Source organism: Pongo pygmaeus, chromosome 10, assembly GCF_028885625.2.
Source record: "Pongo pygmaeus isolate AG05252 chromosome 10, NHGRI_mPonPyg2-v2.0_pri, whole genome shotgun sequence".
Taxonomy (NCBI): Eukaryota; Metazoa; Chordata; class Mammalia; order Primates; family Hominidae; genus Pongo; species Pongo pygmaeus.
The window spans coordinates 13,245,420-13,255,450 of NC_072383.2; the positions used below are offsets into that span (position 1 = coordinate 13,245,420).

The 10,031-nt window shown below is 45.2% G+C and overlaps 1 pseudogene; it reads right to left on the reverse strand.

The window, feature by feature from the left end:
• Positions 1-9,309: 9,309 nt before the first annotated feature.
• On the reverse strand, positions 9,310-9,615 carry LOC129009958 (large ribosomal subunit protein eL43-like; annotated as a pseudogene).
• Positions 9,616-10,031: the final 416 nt, after the last annotated feature.

A 10,031-nucleotide genomic window follows, 5' to 3' on the forward strand; every position in this document is an offset into this window, starting at 1 on the left:
CCACCTATCTCAGCCTCCCAAAGTGCTGGGATTACAGGCGTATGCTGCTGCACCCGGCCACTCTGCCTCTTATGTAGATTCTTATCCCCAGGTGACAAGAATAAAATCAATATGCCTCAGAAATGTATAATTCTAAGACCTAATTTCATCCACTTGTCATTGGTGCCCGCTGGCCACTCTTCTTTTTTGTCCCCATCTATTAGGCGATGCAGGAGATGTAGAGTTGGGGCCTCAGTTCCAGGGGAGGAGGTAGGCATTGGCACTCTAGGGGCTGGATGTTGGGGGAGGGTTGCTGAAATTCAGAAACAACTTTGAAATTCCCAATCACAAACAGTCTCATGTTCTGAGGATGTTTACACATAGAAGATGCCTAATACTTTTTGTTGTCTATAACAGTTTTATTAGAAGAGTGTGTCTGGAGTGGCAGAACCAAGGTAAAGAGGGTCTAAAGAATCACTTTGATGGATTAAGATTGGAATGAAGTTTGGCTGAAAAGAAACTTTCCTTATCCATCTAAGTCAAAGTATCTGGTGAGGAGTAAAGAGTACAAGGCAGGCCAGGCGCGGTGGCTCACGCCTGTAATCCCAGCACTTTGGGAGGCCGAGGCAGGCGGATCACGAGGTCAGGAGATTGAGACCATCCTGGCTAACATGGTGAAACCCCGTCTCTACTAAAAATACAAAAAATTAGCCGGGCGTGGTGGGCAGGCGCCTGTAGCCCCAGCTACTTGGGAGGCTGAGGCAGGAGAATGGGGTGAACCCGGGAGGCGGGGCTTGCAGTGAGCTGAGATCACGCCACTGCACTCCAGCCCGGGCGACAGAGTGAAGACTCCGTCTCAAAAAGAAAAAGAGAGTACAAGGCAATAAAATTCTCTGTGGTAGTCCGGGGTGGACTGTTCACTGCAGGAAGATCTTTGCAAATATCGGGGCGGAGTGTTTTCTACCACAGATGCGTTTTAAAATGGGTGCCTGTGGGCAAGACATTAGCAATGAATTGAAATACAGCGCATAACTTACTTGTTTTGTTTGCTCTGAATTTCATTGCTGCTTATTATGGTACCTTTGTGTGAAGGATAATTTAGAGGAGGTAGGAGACATAAGGGAAAGGAAAGGAGAAAGGGGTACCAGAATAGGGAGGCAAATGGTTGAGCGGGGCCATACCTGTTCCTATTTGTTATGAGTTGTGCCTCCCACTTGGGGCTAATTCTCCATTAACATTGTGTTTTCCTGATGGGACTCTCCAGGGTGACTTAGGATAGCAGCTCTCTTCAAGTCAGCCCATGGATGCTGTTTCAGCTCAGTGGAGGACTTCAGAAGCAAGCTGAAATGGAATTGGTGTACCAGTAAGGGGTAAGAAGGAGAGATTGGACTCATCCTCAAGGATGTCTGAACTTTCCAAATAGGCAGTGGTCTCTGGCCTGGGGTTTGTGGACCACTGAGGAATATGCATATTTTTGGGGAGACTAAAAAGTTTAAAAACCACTACTCTAAAGCTTAACTGCCATCTCTAATGTATGTGCATAATTATGCTTTGCTAGGATGGGAAGAAAGGACACTAGTGAAAGAAATGTGGACAGGTGTGTCTTCAGGTATATTAACAGGTCCAGAGCACGGAGTCCCAAGCAGAAAATGCACAGATGCCATTGCAAAAGGCAGGAGGCACAGAAATGAATGTGATCCACCAGTAAGTAAAAACAAGACACGTAGGTTTGCTCTGTTAGTCAGCCATTCCTGTGCTCTCCTGTCCTCTAAGGTGAGGTAGGTCATGCTGCTGATACCCTTACGGAAGTATGTTTTAATGTCCTAGGACTACTGAAACAAAGTACCAGGAACTGGGTGACTTAAAATAACAACTTTATTCTCTCATGGTCCTGGAGTTTAAGATGTCCAAAATTAAGGTGTGGGCAGGGCCATGTTCCATCTGACACCTTTAGAGAAGAGTCCTTCCTGGCTTCTTAGCCAGCATTGCCCCTTGGTTGCCTGCAGTCCTTGGTGTTTCTTGGCTGTAGCAACATGACTCCGATCCCTGTCTCCATCCACACGTGGTCTTCTGCCCCATATATCTTTGTGTCTTCACAAGGCCTTCTTATGAGGATACTAGTTACTGGATTTAGGCTGTACCCTAATCCACCCTGGCCTCATCTTAACTAATTATATCTGCAAGGATCCTATTTCCAAATAAGGTCACCTGAGGTTCTGGGTTGATATGGTTTGGCTGTGTCCCCACCCCAATCTCATCTTGATTGTACTCCCAGAATTCCCACGTGTTGTGGGAGGGACCCGGTGGGAGGTAATTGAATCATGGAGGTGGTTTCCCCCATACTGTTCTCATGGTAGTGAATTAGTCTCACAAGATCTGATGGTTTTATAAGGGGTTTCCCCTTTTGCTTGGCTCTCATTCTCTCTTCCCTGCCACCGTGTAAGACGTGTCTTTCACCTTACACCATGATTGTGAGGCCTCCCCAGCCACGTGGAACTGTGAGTCCATTAAACCTCTTTTTCTTTATAAATTACCCAGTCTCAGGTATGTCTTTATCAGCAGCATGAAAACAGACTAATACATGGGTAGACATGATGTTTTCTGGGATACTATTCAGCCCAGTACAAGGCATCTTTGTGGACTCTGCTACATTCTGCGGGGTTTAAAGTTGCAATTATGGAATAAAATGGTGGGGAGAACTAGTTACAAAGTGTGGAGAAGACAGGAGATGGGTCTTCAGAAGTATTTGGATAGGTATTAATAGAAGTATAGAAGAACGTTAAAATGTCATTCTCTTAAATGACATGTAAATTGCCTTTGCAGTCAAGATACCAAAAGCTCTAGATTAGGAGTGGGGAACGAGATCCCTGACCCCTCTGCTATTCCCTTCTTGGTACAACTCTTTAGTTCTGCATTCCTGATTTAGGAAACTGTGAGCTTCGCCGGCCGGGCGTGGTGGCTCACGCCTGTGATCCTAGCACTTTGGGAGGCTGAGGTGGGCGGATCACAAGGTCAGGAGATTGAGACCATCCTGGCTAACACGGTGAAACCCCGCCTCTACTAAAAATACAAAAAAATTAGCTGGGCGTGGTGGCGGGCGCCTGTAGTCCCAGCTGCCGGGGAGGCTGAGGCAGGAGAATGGCGTGAACCCGGAAGGCGGAGCTTGCAGTAAGTCAAGATCACGCCACTGCACTCCAGCCTGGGCGACAGAGCAAGACTCCATCTCAAAAAAAAAAAAAAAAAAAAAGGTGAACTTCAAAACAATCTTCTCCCACCCTAATTGTGAACAGATACATCTAACTTTTATGACTTAATAAAGGGAGTATCTTGGAATAGTCATGTGATATCAGCCCAGAGAAAATGTCTTCCTTATTTCTCAACTGAATTATAAAACTGATTTATATAGTATTCATTGTATGCATTTGCAGTAACAATGGCTTCATGGTACTAGCTAGCCTAGTTTTACTTCCTCTGTACAGAGCTGAGTGAGAGTGAGAATGAGGAAAACACCTATCTTATGAAGGGGTCCTAGGATCCTAGTGAGAGGGTTTCAGTTGGATAGGCTATTTCGGGCTTAAAGCAGGCCCAGAATTCCAGGGAACCATGAAGCAGTCATCTAAGGGCACTCTGAGGGGATTGTAGTTGCTAAGAGGGGCCTAGACCCAACTAGATCATGATTATTCTTTCTCAGTCTCTCAAAAAATGCAATGAATATCCCAGAACTTGGCTGGCTCTTTAAGGACATCTTGCTTACAGACAGAGTGTTTTCCAAGTGTCTTCCTGCCTGCAGAGGCATCCACAAACCTAAATTGGAGACTTTATCTACCCCGGGTGCCTCAAAACCCTGGGAAATAGGACCAGAAAGAACCACAGGCTGTGGTGTTGGTTACAGAAAATGAAAGGATCCAAGTTATCAAAAGCGGGTAACAAAGCAACATCAAGAAACTATGTCCTTAAAACTAAGAGAATATACAAGACATTCTAATCCGCATGGTTCTTAGGGTGAAATCTAGCCTCTGGGCAGATAAGAAATCAGGGTGTGAGTCACCCCTCTTTAGCTGGAATGACAAGAGACTCAGACCATAACTCTAGAGATTGAAGGGTTACCCACACCTGCATTCCTTTTCATGCCTCACCTATTCCAGGTATGCACTAAAACTACCGCTAAAAATAACTGCAGAAACTTGAAGTCTGGGAAATAGCACTGAACAGTCTCACCTGAAGTGAAGAGCTGATTGGTGCCAAATGCAAAGGAGACAGGAAGAAAATGGGCTCCTCTGGAGTCATGCAGTCTCTAGGAGGTGGGCCCCAAAGTCTGCTCAGAGTCTTGGAGCTTTTGTCTGCTCATAGCCATCCATCCCCTGATACCATCCAAACACAAAGGATGTCTCCTGTCACTATCACCCTTCAATCATCTGCCAGTGCCGTCAAAGAGGCTGGAAGGAGCAGGAGGGATTGGGAAAGGAACAGGTGGGGAAAGTGTAAGTCATCGGACTGTTCACTGTTGCTGTGTGACCTTGTGGGAGTTATTAAACCTCTCTGAACCTCGAGTTTTCTCATTTGTTAATATGGAAAGAAGACCGTCAAGCCTATCTCTGTCACAGAATCTTTTTTTTTTTTTTTTTTCGAGATGGAGTCTCTGTCATCCAGGCTGAAGTGCAATGATGCAATCTCGGCTCACTGCAACCTCTGCCTCCCAGATTCAAGTGATTCTTCCACCTCAGCCTCCCAAGTAGCTGGAATTACAGGCACGTGCCACCATGCCGGGCTAGTTTTTGTATTTTTAATAGAGGCAGGGTACCATGTTGGTCAGGCTGGTCTCGAACTCCCGACCTCAGGTGATCCATCTGCCTCGGCCTCCCAAAGTTCTGGGATTACAGGTGTGAGCCACCACACCTGGCCTGCCTCACAGAATCTCGAACCTAGTTTTAAAAATTCTGTTTCTTTCCTCCTTCCCTTCCGGTGTCCACCATATCCTAGCTACTGTGCCAGATACTAGGAAACCAATACTGAAAAAAGAGTCAGATGCTATTTTTGCTGAACTTAGCCTTAGTATTGTATTGTGATTGTGCTTCCTACTAGGCAGGGACCACGCCTAATTCGTGGATATAACTAATATCATACAGGGCCCATACGCAGTAAATGTTCAATATCTGTCATTTTCTGAAACCTAAGATGTGTCAGGTGGCTTGACCTGTATTGTTTCTAGTTCTTTGAACAATTCCGAACAGTCGATATTATTGTTCCCAATATGAGCTATGGAGCCAGTTTGCCAAATCGGCCCCTGACTGAGACTTTGGACAAGTTGTTCAACCTTCCTGTGTTTCAGCCTTCTTATCTGAAGACACACAGTTATAGTACAGCATTGTGAAGTTTAAATGAACTATACTGTGGCTCATGGTAACAATCAGTAAGTGTTAGTCATTATAATGATCATTAATTGTGGCTATTAGCATAGATGAAGACTGGCAGCGTACCCAGATCATACAGCTGGTAAAGGGCTAAGTAAAAATTTGAAGCCAAATTGGATTCCAAGCCTCTGCCCTTTACATTAAATACACTGTTTGTTATGTGTGTGTGTATGTATATATGTGTAATTCCATATTACTCATTCAATATGTTCCACACAACAAGTAAGTATTATGCAGATGAGCTTTCAGGTTCCATGCTATTTTCAAATTGGCAACAGGCAGGTAAGAAAATATGACATTCTTGTTTTCACCGGTAGATGGCAGAAGGAAGAAAAGACCACTCTGGAGAGGGAAAGAGTTTTAATTCGGAGCTGAGTGATTCACAGTGGGCTGTGGCTGAGGCACAGGGGCGGATGAGGCATTCTCCTTGTGTGACTACAGTGGAGGACAGCCCCACTGGAACTAGGGGTCAGGGGTCAGGGTGGGGAGGAGAACTACCTACAGGTATGTGAAGGGTGTCAGCCTTCAAGAAGATCTGCTAGGTTGACCCAGAGGATGGAGACTGGGAGCCCCGAAGTAAAGGCAAGTTCAGACGCAGTTAGAAAAAAAGGTTGCGTTCCTCTGTCGTCTCTACTGCATGGTCCCCGGCTGTGGGCCCTCCTCGTCAACTTCCAAACACTTGGTTCTTTCCAAAGCCTGCCTTTCCCTCTGGGATGTTGATGAAGCCACTTGCCTTGTTTGCTCCTTTCCCCACCCCCTACCCCAGTCTGTAAGCCAGGAATACTATTTCCCCTGCCTATCCCAATACACGTTGTTTGTGAGCCACCGGCCCCCCTCACTGCTTCCCTCTCTCCTAACTGCGTATCCATCCAGTAGGCTTGGTCCACAGCCCGCGCTCCTGTATCAAATAAGCTTGGTGCTGGGTAACCTGTGAGCTGCTTGTTCGTTCATTTTATCCTAGAGACATGTCCTTCAGCCCAAAGTGATGGGGAGTTGTCCTTCTGGGTCCAAAAGAGTAGTAACAGCAATCAAGCATGGTGGTCATTTATACTGGGCCAACTCTCACTGATGTGATGCTGGCCCTTGTCCTCAGACATTCTTTTGGGGGAGGAGTCCACTGGTAACTCCTGATATCTTAGAAACTCTCTTACCCAAGCTATTAAATCCATTGCCAACTTAAAACCAACATCCCTGTCGCGATTTCTGGGTGGGTCAAGAGTGGGGACTATCCAAAGGTTTCTTATTTGACATACGTCTATTTGTACATTTGTAATGGTTGTTGGTTTGGTTTTAAATAAGTGATTCTTGGACAGGGCATGGTGGCTCATGCCTATAATCCCAGCACTTTGGGAGGCCAAGGTGGGAGGATTGCTTGAGGCCAGGAGTTTGAGACCAGCCTGGGTAACACAGCAGAACCCCATCTCTACAAAAATAATAAAAAATTAGTTGGGCATGGCGGACCCCGCCTATGGTCCTAGCTACTTGGGAGGCTGAGACAAGACAATCATTTGAGTCTTGGAGGATGAGATTGTAGTAAGCTATGATTGTGCTGCTGCGTTCTAGCCTGGGTGACAGGGCAAGACCCTGTCTCTAAAAGGTAAATAGTAAATAAGTGATTCTTTACAATAGGGCTGAGGAGAGCCTCCTGTGTGTTAGGAGTTTGCCAGGTGACTGGCATATATTATTTCTTTTACTGGAGGTCATGAGTCATTTCTCGGGTAAACTGTGGATCAGAAAAGCTTGTTTGTCATATTTTAAAACTACAGCCTAGTCATTCTTTTTTTTTTTTTTTTTTTTTTTTTGAGACGGAGTTTTGCTCTTGTTGCCCAGGCTGGAGTGCAATGACGCGATCTTGGTTCACCGCAACCTCTGCTTCCCAGGATCAAGCAATTCTCCTGCCTCAGCCTCCTGAGTAGCTGGAATTACAGGCATGCACCACCATGCCCGGCTAATTTTGTATTTTTAGTAGAGACAGGGTTTCTCCATGTTGGTCAGGCTGGTCTCAAACTCCTGACCTCAGGCGATCCACCTGCCTTGGCCTCCCAAAGTGCTGGGATTACAGGGGTGAGCCACCACGCCCGGCACAGCCTAGTTATTCTTTATTCTGTCTTCTGTGATTTCTTAAATTCATCCAAGGGTATTCAGGAACTTTGCAGGGTGAGCCTATGCTGACAAAATGAAATTGAGCACCATAGTTTTGTGTTTTTACTAAATCTCCAGAAAATAAATGTGACCTTTGGACTGCCAGAAGATTCACGTGAAACCTCACATAAAATCAGCATGTGAAGACAGAGAGGATGTTGGTGATCCCCAGAATCTGTTCATTTTTCCTTTGAAGATACTTAAGGGAAGTACGTGTATGTTTACAGGTTTGTATATGTTTTAGAGTGTGCCCACAAGCTCTTAGCCATTTAAGACAGACACTAAAGACTCCGTCAATTCAAAAAAAAGTTCTAGTGGAATTTTGTTCATAATATCTGCCTGAGAAAAAACAGGCCCTGCTTTTCAGTCTTGAAGACTGAAGGCTCCTTTTTGAATAGAGTAGTGGGGGCTGGGTGCAGTGGCTCACACCTATAATCCCAGCACTTTGGGAGGCCAAGGTGGGCAGATCATTTGAGGTCAGGAGTTCGAGACCTGCATGGCCAACATGGTGAAACCCCGTCTCTACTAAAAATACAAAAATTAGCTGGGTGTGGTGGCTCGTGCCTGCTAATCCCACTACTCGGGAGACTGAGGCAGAAGAATCACTTGAACCCAGGAGGTGGAGGTTGCAGTGAACCGAGATCACGCCGCTGCACTCCAGGCTGGGCAACAGAGTGAGACTCCATCTCAAAAAAAAGAGAAGAGTAGTGGGAGTAGTTGGGCGACAGAAGTATGCTTTAGAGAAGGCTGGCTAGCCTAACTCATTTTCCTAGTAAATGCCAGTGATGCCCTTAACCAGGCACTAGGGTCTATTGCCAGTGCGGCGTGTGGGTAAGTCACACTTTGTACCTCACCTCTTCAGCATCTATGTCTGGGTGAACTCAGAATTATGTGTGATCACGAAGGACAGCCTTGAAGGGGACTAAAGGGCCCTACAAGGACAAGTCTCTGGCTGAGAGGGTTATGTGGGAATGACAGAAGAGCAGCCCACCTGGGCGGGTTGCTGGGAGAGAGAGGAAAGGGGAGAAGGGTGTCATGTTCAGATTTACAGCCTGTCCATAAACTTCATGGTTTTATGGTACTCAGCTGTGTAGTCATTTCCTGTCCCTTCTCCTACTGTGTTCTCCAGAGTCCCTGAGTCACTCTTTGGCCAGTGGCCTGCAGCCAGGGCTCATTTCTCTTCCCTATGGCCTAAAGAAGTTGTTTCCAAAGTGGGGCACAGGCATCCAGGGACAACATATTACAAGGCGGTCTGTTGGGGTGTGGAAGACACTAGAACCTTTATCTGTATTTAACCCATCCATTTCTAATTTCTATTTTTTATGTTTTATAGTGTAAAGTTTTGCTGTAAACAATTCATAATAAATACATATGGATATGGCATATTTGTATATATTTATTATGTATGTAATTGTTTAACATATGTGCAAGTATGTTAAAGATATTATGTTGAATAGGATGCATATCAAGAAGGTTTGGCCAGCCTGGCCAACATGGTGAAACCTCATCTCTACTAAAAATACAAAAATTAGCTGGGCATGGTGGTGGTCACCTGTATTCCCAGCTACTCTGGAGGCTGAGGCTCGAGAATCGCTTTAACCCAGGAGGTGGAGGTTGCAGTGAGCCGAGATGGCACCACCGCAGTCCAGGCTGGGCAATAGAGCAAGACTCAGTCTCAAAGAAAAAAAAGAAAGTAAGTTTAGGACAATAGCCCTAGGGAATTATCCTGATAATAGTCCTTTTTTATTATTACATAAGTTAACCCATTTATTAAAGGCTAGTGATGTCTCCAATGGTGGAGAAACATCTGGTCTTTCAATTCCTTCAGTCTTCTGACTGTAGACTTTGCTGTGACAGCAGAAGTGGTATTGTAGGTTCAGCCACCACCAGCTACTGTCTTCATGCAGGAACCACAGTGCCAGACCCCCATATCTCGTCTTTTCATCTTGGTTTTGTCACAGAAAGAGCAAGTGTGCTTGGCGTGCTAGCCGGTTTCAATTTTCTTCACCATTTTCCGGAAGGAGGCACCATAGCGGATCCTGTATTTACCGACAATTCCAACTTTATTGGTGCATTTAGCCATGTCAGTGCAAAGTTTTGAGCCCGCAATAGTCTTTAAAAGCATTATTTTATGTTTCATTATGAAATTAACTTTTCAGTATGAAATTAACTAACCGTAGCGGATCATGTATTTACTGACAATTCCAACTTTATTTGTACATTTAGCCATGTCAGCGCAAAGGTTTGAGCCCGCAATAGTCTTTAAAAGCATTATTTTATGTTTCATTATGAGATTAACTTTTTTTTTTTTTTTTTTTGAGATGTAGTCTTGCTCTATCCCTAGGCTGGAGTGTAGTGGTGTGATCTCAGCTCACTGCAATCTCTGCCTCCCTGGTTCAAGCGATTCCCCTGCCTCAAATTCCTGAGTAGCTGGAATTACAGGAATGCACCACCACGCCCGGCTAATTTTTTGTATTTTAGTAGAGATGGGGTTTTATC